General features: G+C 36.6%; 2 long non-coding RNA genes across 2 annotated transcripts in view; both read right to left on the reverse strand.

The window, feature by feature from the left end:
- Nucleotides 1-13,294, reverse strand: part of LOC139229166 (uncharacterized) — a 422,261-nt gene that overhangs the window by 320,648 nt on the left and 88,319 nt on the right. The window lies entirely within an intron of this gene.
- The window catches only part of LOC139229167 (uncharacterized), a 141,032-nt gene that overhangs the window by 106,652 nt on the left and 21,086 nt on the right, over nt 1-13,294 (reverse strand). Inside the window, exon 2 of the long non-coding RNA XR_011587668.1 lies at nt 2,581-2,742. This is a non-coding gene — a long non-coding RNA (uncharacterized lncRNA). The remainder of the gene's footprint in view (nt 1-2,580; nt 2,743-13,294) is intronic.

Genomic DNA, 13,294 nt, shown 5'->3' on the forward strand with positions numbered 1-13,294 from the left:
ACCTAGACTACAATTTATAGAAGGCTCTTATTTCTCAAAAGGCGAGACAATTGGCTTAAGAGAAGCTCGCTGGCAAGCTTCACACTCCATAGTGTTGACCATGGGTATATCCTACGCAAATTTCTGGTCTTTAGGAAGAGGCATCAGGAGCAGGTAGGGACACAGATGAAACAGTTAACCCACAGGGTGATGCTTCATACACATCACCAACCAACCCCTGCCGAGGACTGAAGAATTAGCAGGTAGCAGGCAAGAGCAGCCAGTCAGCAAAGTGGCCAAATTGCTGGCAGGAGTTCGGTGCCATCTCATGACCTGCCAGAAAGACGTGCAGCACCACAGACATATTATGAATCTCCCATTGTCGAGTAGTAGGCTGCATCCAAACTTATTCCTCCTGCTGAGAAGCACTTAGAAGGAGCACAAGATCAGGCAGTAGACAACATTCCTCCTGCCTTCGCATCAAGGCCAAGTATCAGGGAGGTAAACATTGAAGTACAGACACAGAACTTGAGATTGTCAGAAGGGACGTATTAATGTTACAATGAGTAGGAGACAGGCAGGGCTGATGGTAGAGGCAGTGTCAGTTAGGCAGACTGAAGTCTGCAGGAATGTCCTGGGGTAATTCAGTAATTTTGGTCAAGAACATTAATGCATCAGTGTCAGATTCGAATGGGAGGGTCGGATTAACTAAACCATTGTAACTGATGCAGCGACTGACCAGAAAATAAGTTAGATGTTCATTGGAAATAAAAAGTCTGCTGAGAACAAATAAAAATGATGTCAGAAACATAAACGTACTGACGTTCGTGCAATGATTGCTTGGTTACATCAATAAGATTCAGTATTCTCCTTTGCTGCATGTCCCCACACTCACCCCAATACACCTGGAATCAGATCACTTCTGTCGAAGTCTACCAATGTCAGATTTTACTGAGTGGTTATGATTTTCTTTTAAATATAGCCATATATGATACGTTAAACCTCTCTCTCTCCTGTTTGTACATTACCAATACAAATAAAATGGAAGGCAAAATAAAATAAAGCACTGTTTATCATAGAGCAAACTCATTAAAATGTAATACCTTAAGTGTAGAATGTGCCGCTTTATTTTAAATGATATAGCATTTCCCATTAACTAACGTCATTAGCAATGATAGTTCTGACAATTATAATGCTGTGGGAGAATAAGACAAAGATAAAATAAGGGTTATCATAGTTGGAGCTAAACAATGAGGTTCGAAATGTCCTTTATTCAACTTTAGTTTTTTTTCTTAAATTTGAATCACTTCAGCCAGTTCAAACAGTTAATTTCTTCATCGATTGTCTTCATGTTACTTTGATAAAAAAATTATAAAGAATCAGCCCTTGGAAGGTTTTTTTGAACATGTGGATAGAAATTCTTTTGTAAGTTTTGGGCTTGAAACATCACGAAGTATTATAAGCAAACAAAAATGAATTTGCTGTGCTTCTTCAAGGAATAGTTACTGGGAGCAAGAATATGTTTTTTGTTAACTTCACAGTACTGGGGACATTAATGTTACAGTGTAGAATCTTGTTTTACTTCTCTGTATAATAAGTCACTTTTACATATGTGTGTGTGTGTGCCTGTGTGTGTGGTTGTGTGGGGGGAGGGAATTGAAATAATTTCTGGAAATAAAATCACCAACTGTATTACACATAAAGTTTTCCCATAAAATATCCCTTAAAGGGGCACATCAAATGGAAACACTGAAATCATCGGTAAGGTTCAATAACTGAAGTCGAAAATTGTTAACGAATGGTGCTACTGCAGAGCTGAAGGAGTGAATAGAGTGACTCACCAACATCTTCTAGAAAAATAAAATCAATAATCAAATCTGAACCTCAACAACAGCTCTCGGAATTATCACTGGAATGCTGCAGTGATGGCGAGGCAGAAACTGGCTGGAAAGTATCCCTCGGAAAGTGTACATTGTGCACTTTCTCCCTTTCCCATTGCCAGCCACATCCTGCAGTTTGTCTTCCTCTGACCCCAGCTAACACCTCCACCTTCGGGTTACTTAAATCTTGCAATTGACACCGTGCTGACAGTTTACTGCATAAAAGATATAGGAAATAAACAACCTCTAAAGAAGTCTGACGCCGTGAATCATGTTACAGAAATGCAGTACCACAGGAAATCAATGTAGAGTGGACCCCCATTAAACTGTAATGCTACAATTAGAAGTGTGCAGACCAACAACCTTTTATCCTAAGTAGATAATGCTTACTCTACTCTTTAGCCAGCTTGGAAATGCACTACTAGCATATTCTAATTATTTTTAACCTTTCAGATTTCACAGATTACTGGAATTTACAGCATCAGGCAGGTCACTAGGTGTATGTGATAGACAGGACATAAAAAGAGCATCAAGAGAAACACATTCCGGCAACTAGGGATGTGCAGTATTGACAGTTTTTGGTCAATATGGTTTGAGTATGATATTTCATTAGCACTGATCGACCAGTCTGGTTGAGTACCAATACCAATTTATACTGTATCCACTGGCACAGGCCTGGTAACCATCCACCATTAAAACAATGTGGGGTCTCATTCCCTACCATTTATTCTATCATGTGCTTTATTCCCACTTTTCTCCGAAGCTGCGTTTCTAGTTCTTGTTCTTCTGGGTGTTTATTGGGTCCCTTCTGGAGTTTGAATCCGCGTCAAAAGCCGTTTCTATAGGTTCCATTTTAGCATTCTCTCGATTATTGGACATAGTGCTGGTGAGAAGCCAAAGGCAATTGAGTAGGTATCATATACCAAATTATCATTGTATTATGACATTCAAAACCTGCAATAGTCATACTGGCTGTCTGTTTTACTGTGGTAGTTATGAAAATCCATATTCATAACTATCATGTTAGGTCCACGTGAGTTCTGTCTTTTTACAAAACACAGAGATTGAGATTTGATATTTTTAGTGGTCAGGTCAAATACATTTGTGCGCTGTTTAATGCCAGTATCACATGAGGCCATTTAGTGGGCACTTTTTATGGTATTACTGGGGTATCCCAGATGGAATGACCCCTGGTTATTTTTATTTCGAAAGCTATTCCGTCTGACACTAGATTCCAAAATGAAGCTGAGCCATTCTAAATCCAATTGAAATATGACAATGGTAGACTTTGGTCATGCAACATCCCAAGTGCATAAATGAATAAATGTACTCTCGGGTGCTAGCAGTCACTAGCATGAGGCTTGAATCAAGGTTAATACATAACTCCACTCAGTGAGTTAAATCCTCAGAAAAGGTGGCAGTGTTAATGGGAATAATGTAATATTGAAGATATAATGTAAAGCTTTCCGAAGCTCATTGTTCAGTAACACGGGGAGTTTCTAGATCTGATCGGTACAGCTACACAGCACAGTGGAACAAATGAGAGAGTCTCTCTGTAAAATGGCAATCTTTAAACCAGTGAGTGCACAGTGCTGCTGGCTGTACTCTGCAGTTCAATGGGATTGCACTGATGCCAATTCCTCAAGTGATTGACATGCGTTTAGACTGGTCCTTTCATCAATCAGTGAAGTATGGATCTCTCTTTGATCAAAATTGTTGCAACTGCCAATAAGGGTAATTATTGGTCAACTAATCATTGATAACATCACATTCTCACTGTACACAGAAAGATCAGCAAGCATCTTCTTTTCAAAGCCAAATTACACAGATTCCCATAACTTTTATCTTTATTGTTCTCTGCTGCAATCCTGCCAACTTCAATGAGAACTCACTCGCTGTAAGGTTTCTTGAGTCCTGATTCAATCTCCACCATACCCAGGAAAACAGATTAAGCATATGACCGTTGTAGCATTGGGCAACAGTGCTCTAAGTCTTCCATCAATAAAGCCCTCACAACTCAAACCTCCGCACTCCCTCCCCAGTAACTATGCAGTGAGTCAGATGAGGTCTCGGGACCTACAGTGTACCTTATTGAGGTGTCCTGTCCCGTACCATGTAGATACTTGGGTCAGTCTCAACAATGCAGAGAGAGCAATTGTCATTTTTTTTAAATGATTTAATCTAACATACGCATGCCATATTTGGATTATCATTCATATTTTTGATTTGCTGTTCTGAAAGAAAGCCCACCTACAGATTACAGAGTTATATAATTTTTCAGTGTTATTATTTATTACGTTCATGAGACAAATAATGCTGTAAAATATTTTTTTAACAGCACAGCTGTTTTCATGCTTGTAGATTCCTCACTTCACTAATTCTGCTTCACAAATGCATCGAAAACATGGTTTTAAGTCTTCAGTGTTGTGCAACACAATCAGGATTAAAGATTAGTGGTTTAAAAATCAATGCCACTAACTCAGGATTGTGATGTGGCATTCAGCATTAGTGATCTCCTCAAAGGACCGTCACCAAACAATAGCAAAGTTAGAATGTGGCTTGATGTTTAACCCCTAATCCTCACTGTTGCCCATTAGGTGCCCTTACTTTTAAATACAAAATATAAAAGAAGTGAAGTGAAGGTGTAAAATCATTTATACTGGGTTTTTAGAGGAAATGTGCAGAGCCATTTCTCATTCGAAGATTTCACAATGTGAATTGTAAGCTAGGTGCCAAACTAATGCTGTGGTGCTCAGAGGGTTAAACTACCAGCCACAAGAGGTGCATCGAGGTGGATAGTTTGACAGTGCTTCTCACAGCTTCTAAACATCTTCACCACTTACCAAAACGCACAAAGAGCCATAATACTGTGGCCAGTTCCAGTTTATCATCAAAAAGTTGAGATTTTAAAATGTACCTGTGACACGTTTTTGCTTATAATTCATGCTGAGAGTGATTAACAATTGACAGCTGTGGAAAGAATTATCATCTAATACAAAATTGTAGTTCACATTAATAAACATGAATAAAAATAGTTTATTGTAATAATTTTGAATACAATCCTTACTGAAAAACTTCTGATTAAATGCTTCTGACTTGTAAACTCAAGAATCAGTTCCAAAATGAACTTTATTTCTGTTTTGCTTCAATCGAAACCAGAACTAAAGTTTAAATGTAGGTTAGCTGCATGTGTTGGTCCCTGAAGCTTTGTTGTATTGGTTTGATTCTACTTTTCATTTATTTTGAGTTTGTGGTACTCGTGCTTTCAATTTTGAAACATCACAAACCAATATTTAGGTTTGAATAAACAGCGTTCCTGGATAAATTTGTCCTACACCCCTGTAGCTGAATTTAAATTATTTATTTTAAGAGACATATTTCAAGGTTGTTCCAGACTCCCGGAGCACTTATTGACTACGGTATTTCCGCATGTACAAAACAATGGGTAACTGTATCACAACAACATCTCAAAAAAGTTTTTCTTCCTTGAAAACCCCGAATGAAAAATATTTTTTAAAGTTTTACAGTTAAAAATAAGCACAAATCAATCTAAACGGAAAGGACTTTAAGCTCAGTTGAATGTAATATTTATTAAAGGAGTGTATTTAGTATCATAATGTACTCGGGATTCGTCACAGGTGTATTATTCAATGAAATTCACCCATCAGATAAATTTTGGATCCATCAAGACTCAGCTATGCATCGCGTACTAAAACTTACCTTTCTATTTGATTTCAGTCAAATCAATTTATAATTTCAGATTTGTGTTGTATTTTGGAAATACTATAGATTTCAAAACAAAGGCAGTAAAAACAAAAACTGTCAAATAATAGACTACTGACGACATGGCCACAATTATTGATGAGAGCTTTAATATTGTATTATTTTCTGTGCAAATAGCCAGCGTAATACCATTCGAGAGAGCTTATTGCTTCCCAGGTTTCCAAACACCTCTGAATAAAATTTACTTACTCATAATTAAGATATCTATCTGTGGCAGGAAGCCACGCAAATTTGTTTAAAAAAGTATTTGTTTAATCAAATCTCAAGTAAAATCAATTAGACTGCGCTTTTAATTGACTCAGTCAGAGAAATACTGTGAGTTAGGATCTCAGTGCATGGTTCTTCAGTCCATAAAAACAGTCTGCATCAAGCCTTCCCCAGCATCCATAAAGATTTTTTCTCTATTGAACTGATGATGAGCAAATAGTGTCTATAAATTTAAGAAACATGTTCTTGTCATTGCTTATTAAGTCCAAACTTTATGGAACAAAGGAAAGCATTTAACAGCCCACGAGTAGAATAGGTTTTCAGTTTCTCTATTTCAAATTTAATCAAAATATATGCACCAGTCACCAGCGAATAAAGAATCTTTTCCCCCAATAATTTAGCATGGTAGTATTGCCAATCTTCAGGTAAATACCCGAGTAAATACACTTAAACAGGCAATATTTTAGTAGCACGGGTGGATATAGTTATAACTTTGGGCTTTATGATGACAATTTATTTTTTTTAAAAGGTATTTTTTGTAGTTTGAGAATCCAGATGGCTGAAAGCGCAGTGTCATTCCAAGTGATGCAAACTGATTCCTTGTCTTAGAATACCAGGCAGAAACATTGGGATATAATTCGACAATCTTCCCTATATGTGCTGTGTTGTTCACATAAAAGAAGGAGGCACAGGCTGAATGCCCGGTGGGGTACAGAGTATCTTTAGTGATGATGATTATTAGGGAAAGCAGACAGCTGTCAGTGGCAACAATTTACTTGACCACCTATTAGAGGCTTTATTCGTAAAGTATTTTTCAAAATCTGATAAGATTTCTAATATACTTTCCCTGCTTGTTCTTAACACGGATGCCTTACATCTGTTGTTTGTGCTCTCAGGCAGACCTGTGACATGCGAAACTCACAGATTTACTTCAGGAAAATACATTGCACTCTTTTTTCCTTTACATTTTATATTCTAAAGTTTAATGGCTGAACAGACAATATACTACTTTCTTTTAAATCATTGTTCTTCAATGCATAAAAGTTTTGAAATGAAAATGATGTCGGGCTTCACGTGAAGTGAGTTATTTTGATAGAAGGAGAAAGAGTATTTGTGTTTATTTCGATGAGAATTTGTTCAAATGCTAAAATGAAACCCGTGAAATATGAATAACCTGCTCTTATAACAACGGGGTTTGTGAAAAACAATAAAGTTACAGCAGCCAAAAATTTCCTCCTGTCTTAATGTTCTAAATCTGGAGACATGGTTACATTAGCAAACTATCCAGTAATTCAAAGTATTTTCAATTGCATTTTCCATTTCTAAAATCATAATAAAAATGCATTATACCAGTAAAATGTGGATGATGAATAACTTGTTTAAATCCTACAGAGATATTTCATTTACTTATGAATTGTTCCTCCATGTCATTTTCTGTAAGCTTTAATATTTTAATCCATCTCACTCCGTCTCGCACATGGAAAATTAGTTCATTCGAATTGTACACTATATCTAAAGATGAAACTAGCTGATATTTAACTTGCAAAATTTCTATGTATCAAAATTAGTGTCATAGAGAATCTGTTTATTTAGGTCCAAGAATAAGATCTTACATCGTACAATGGCCACAGGATTTATTGAAATATACTTATCATTAAAGATATACATGAAATAGCAAAACAAACCTTTCAAAATATATAAATTTAGACCAAAAAGCATCATTTAAAATCAGTACACAGAGTGAAAGATCTCCTTGTTCTGTTTGCAAGACCCTAGCTACACAGCACCCTGTGAGAAAGAAAAAATCATGTTTCCTGAACAAGCCTCAGTAAACAAATCCTCTGTTTTAACAGATATAGATTATTGGCAAACCAGTGCTGTCCTAATACATGTAATAGCAGACATTGGTTCAACATTTGAAGGCTCTTGTGAAACTAGGGTGAAGTGTGCAATTAGTAATTGATAGTGTAAAGCAAAAGAACAGAGTATTCAGTCTGTCTGGAACCCAAAGGAAGTGGGAGAAAACTCCAGAACGCTTAAAGATCATTAGAGAAGATATAATTAAGCTGAAACTAATGCAATAATTGTGTCAGATTTTACAGAGGAGAGATTCTGAAATATATTTTCATTTGAAGCATTATATTACATCTCAGTATATTTAAGGGCTTAGAAAACTCATCATAATTGTGTTGTTCAACAGCTCAATTTATAAGAAAATACAGATGAGCATTTTTGATACATAATCTTCCCTTAAATCTGCACAGAAAAAAATGCACTTTCAACTTTAATACACGATGATAAATTTTGTTTTAAATTCCTGTTCACATTGTAAGTATTTTTCTTGAATTTTACATGTTGATAAATTAGTCTTTAGTTGTCCAATTCCTTTTATAAATTAAAATGTTTGATTTCATTCTTCTAAAAGCAGGGAGAACCAAGTCCATTTCTACAGTCCGCTGCCAAACACATCTCGGGCCATCACTAGATCCATTTACAGTGTTATTTTAAAAACAATTAATAAAACTGTAGATTTTTGTAATATTCTCATCGGAGTTAGATAATAGTTTTGCCCGTAATAAATAAACTGCCAACTTCAGAGCACTGACTTTCAGAAGAATATAAAAAGGGGAAGCAGAAATGCCTTCTCTGGAGCCAATTTGAAATTTTAATAGTCAATTAATATCAATATATCCATTATATTTAATGTCACACATTAAACACATACACCACCCAAGAAATTTGAACTTAAATAATAACGTTTACATCATCGCTTACATTAAAACCGTGCTCACCAATTTTATTTAAAATGAAAAGAACATTTCATTTTTGGATTTCATTTCCATTGGTTAATGACTGCATTAAAATAGCCCAGACATCAATTGAACCGAAATGCATTTGCCAGTGCAGAAACAGAAGCACAGAGAGGAATATAAACTCTTCTATGTTTCTATTTAAAACATTCTGATTTAAAATAATTTCTTCATGATTTCACAGAAAACATTCTACAAGGTTTATTGGATCCAATCAAATATATAATTAAAATAAACTTTGCTCAAACTGCAAGCTGTAACTATGCCAGTTTTTTATTGACGATGCCATTTATTTTAATTCGCGAAACAGCAAATGGAAAGCAACCTAAATCTACAGTAAATATCACCATTGAGCTCATTTAAAATCATGAAGGAAATAAGTTTAATAGTTAGCTTTTGGTAGTAGTTAAAAAATGAACAATTATTTTGAATTGAGCTTGCAGGTTATTCAGAAAATTAAATTATTCAGCCCTAACATCAAACAAATATATATCATTATATTCCATATACTCCACACTTCCTGGCATGTAATATGTAACTTTATTTGTTGATTTTATCTAGGCTTTGATTATAAACTCATGATCTTTTTTTTAAATTGTAGCATTTTCACAATTCAGCATGTTGCTTCTTATCACAATGGACGATTGTGGAGAAATACAAACTGAATCCATTGATGTATAGCTGCAGTTCTAGGTTTGGGACTAGGCTTGTGAAGTTGTGTGAAACTGGAAAAATCGTTACAGTTCAGCATCAATTTCCTGTCTCTATTCATTTCAATAGAACAAACTACAGATGATTTAGCAAGATTGAAAGCTAGCATTGGCCCAATAGGTTCAAAGATGAAAGTGCCATTAGGTGTGAGCCTCTTTAATAATAAAACTTGCATTTCTTACAGCGACACAAAAGTCGCTATTCTAACCTTGATATTTAAGTAATTCTTTCCAGCAAATGAAATAAAGAGCATTGCACAGTTGAATTTACTATTTTTTTTTCAAAACAAAATATTCAATATTTGTTAAATATAAAATGGGATAAAGTACCTAGAGCAAACCCTGTGAGCTGATTATCTTATTCCTCATGACGTCTGCATTTATGGTAAGTAGTAGATCAGTACTTGACTTATGTTTATTTGGTTTGAGCCGTGTATGACTTGGGCTTTTCTATTAAATATTCTGTCAGTGTAATCAAAATATTAATCGTCGAAGGGCTGCATTACTGCCTACAAATTAAAACATGGTTTGTATATGTTTTAAAAATGGTACAGGACAGTACAGCAATGTATGGTCTCAGTTATTTCAAATAACCTTTTTAACACCAAGCCCTTAAGAAGACAACATAAGCATTGTCTGAGACTCTGATCTTGCACAATAGCCACTCTTTACTGCTTGATTCTGTTCCTTTTATAATTTTATAAAAAGGATCGGGCTTTTTCCTACAGGAAATAGCTGCAGGTTCTTTTGTGCATGGGCATAATAGACAGCTGATAGAACTCTAAAGTATAGTTAATAGGCCACCAAAAAAGCTATTTCTTCCAATTGTATATGCACTCTAGCACAATTTGTCATTTTGGAGAGGTAACGTTTCACTTCATAAATAGAAAACTTCCATAATCTCCACAGGACAAAAAGCCCTTAGGCTGGAAGGACTTTTGTGCCATCGGAGCGTATTGATCGGTATCCATTTGAGATGAAGCAAGGTCTCCTAAAGCTGTGTGAATGTCCATTGTGGCAAGGTCAAGCAGGAAGGACTGATGATTCTTTTAAAGTGAGGAAAATAACAGCATCTCTCCCCTTTTTCAAGGTAAGTGCATCCAGCCCAATAGCAAATAAACGGAGTCCATTTATACCCAACAACAAGCAATTCCTAGAATGGCAGTTGTAGATAAATACACACACACACACAGAGCAGGTTGCTTTGTGCTGACTGTGGGCAAATTTGCTGGAGTATTGTAATGTTTTAACGATGGTAGGGTCAAAATGAAAGCATTGTGACTTTAAACTTCCATCAAGTAAGCAACTGGAAAACTGAATCAATTCAATTGAAAGCTAACCATCATGCAGCACTGAGAGCTGTACGACCCCAAACCATTCTGTAAAAGGGAAACTACATTAGGAAAAATCAACTGAATAATTGGCTAGCAGTTTCTCAAGAGGTGTAATTAAACTTAAGAATAAAGCTTACTTGAAAACTTAATAAATTGATAATTTAATTCATTTAATAATTTATTATAATGGCAATAAAAAGAAATCACAGGAAATAGCTTTCCTCTTGCACACTTGTGCCGTACATTGGAAAGTAATGCCTTGGCACCATTTATGCAAGGGATGTTGTTGTAAATCAGCTATGAAGTAAATGGACCTTTTACTGCTTGGAGGTTATGTCATTGTAGTCTATCATTGAATAAACTCAATTTTAAACATAGGTTCAGATTGCAACTTTTCTCTAAGACACATCGTCAGAAAGAGCCTCTATGTACGTTTTTAACAAAGGGGTAAAACGCGCTGGAAGCAATGTTCATGTTGCTCGTGTCCCTTTTATGCTTAAAAATAGGCCAGTGGCAGGACCAAAGTATTATGTAAAGTTGAAATGCCAATTTATTGCCAAGATTCCACTGGAAGCAAGCAGGAGCCTCATGAATATATGGTAACTGGAGTTAAATTATCCCAATTACAACCCCTACATCATGTCTATCTCTGTCCGCCAGATTATTGCCAGTCACTGCTCCCACCCACCAAACATGGGCGGTAGAAGGAGAAGGCAGGCGTTTTGAGCATGTATTAAAGGGATCCTGAGCTGCAGTCAAGCAAATCTGGAAACAGGTTCTGCATTCATTTTTACTGCAATCACTTGTGGGTTTTGAGTTTTAAAGGTTTTTATATTTAATCTCCTTTCTACTGTCAGGGCAGCAGAAATGTTGTCTGCTGATGTAAACTGGTGCTTCCTTTCACTCCTAACATTTACACTCCTTCGTTCAAAGTGCTGCTGAAAGCCCCTCAACCTCGGCCGTCCCAGCAGATTTCCCGCCTCCCAGATCAACAAACTGCCCAGAGGGACTTCATTTCACTCAGGCAGCTCACCAAATTTGTTTAAATTAGACCCGGGCAGGAGAATGGCCCAGCGCACCTCTCCATTTTAAAAATGTGAGGTGCGGAGTTCAAACTCGAATTAGATTTTACAAGTGTGGAATCTCATTCCTTCAGATTTTAATTATTGTTGGATATTTTAAAATATTTTTTTTTTAATTAACAAATTTTTCTTTCTGTCTCTTTTATCTCCCTTTCTTAATCCCATCTTTCTTTCCCTTTCTCTATTTCGTGTTCTGTACATGATTTGACATTGAGTTAAATATTCTGTGCGCCCCAGTAAGGATTCTTCAGTCTGATTGATTAAGGAGACACACTGTTGCTTGCCCAGGTCCCAGATCCCCTGTAGAGGGTTTCACGCTGTTTTGTTCTCGGTTAACCCCAAGTCCCAATGCAAAAGCCCACAGCAAGTCTGTGGGCAAGTGTAAGAATGTAAGAAATAGGCACATGAAGTCTACAATCTAGAAGTGTTACTTTTACCATTACTCAGAGTGATTCAGCCAGTCAGGATACCTTGATGTCTAATGGATAATCTGTCTAGCTTCTTGGGTTGCAACATTGTAGCAATCACTAGACTGATATCTCTCAAGAGCAATCATGCTTGCACCAACAATTCCATTTTCACAGACCAGTTTGGTTTCAATCTGCGACTCAGATCATTTTTTCTCGCCAATTTCCAACATCAAGCAAAACATTCCAGCATACTATAATGTAATCTTCATAAAAGTATGGATAATTTTTGCTCATTGATTGGGTCTGGGCACTTATAACACCCTGGAAGCTCTGAAGTGCGTTCGTCACTTTTGATGCTGAAGCTTGGGCTGGGTATCAGCCATTGTCAAGTGCTGGTTTTTGAGAAACTGTGTATGGAAACCTCGTGAGAAATAAGCAAAATCTCCATATTCATTCTTCCATTTAGTGTCACACTTTGCGCCTCTCCAGCAGGTTGCATATCTCCAGGGTTTGATGGCGGCTGTTCACATCTGCCATAGGCTTTCAGTTTATCAGTGGGCCTCTTTCCCCGTTACTGGATTTGGACCAAAGGGTAGTTGGGTCTGGGACACTTTTGTAGGCAGCTAAGATTTTTCTGGGTCTTCAGCTGATTCTACATTTTCTTTTTAATTTGGCCTGGTTTTAGCTACTGCCTTTTGGTTTTTAATAGCTGCGCTCTGCCTGGTCTATTATATTGCAAGTGTAAAGTCAGGGTCAAGTTGAAGTCTTTCCAACCATCTTCTACCTCACAGGTGAATGCAGTTACAAATCATTCATTGGGCAGTGCACCATACTTAAATTGCTCTGTTAATTGCTTTCAGGCTGTAATTAAACTGTCAATGGATTTCCCCCATTGCTTTCCTTTGGTTAATTTCACTTGCAAAACATTACATTTCTGTGCAGCATGAAATACCTGAAATCTTTCCACAAGTTGCATCTTTCTCACTTAAGAGTAGAGCAAATATCCTGTTTCTTCCCCAGTATGTGTATTTTATACACTGTGCACCTCTGTCTCTAATATCTATAATGGCATTCATTCCTCTTCAAAGACTGATCTCAA

Source organism: Pristiophorus japonicus, chromosome 18 (assembly GCF_044704955.1).
Source record: "Pristiophorus japonicus isolate sPriJap1 chromosome 18, sPriJap1.hap1, whole genome shotgun sequence".
NCBI lineage: Eukaryota > Metazoa > Chordata > Chondrichthyes > Pristiophoridae > Pristiophorus > Pristiophorus japonicus.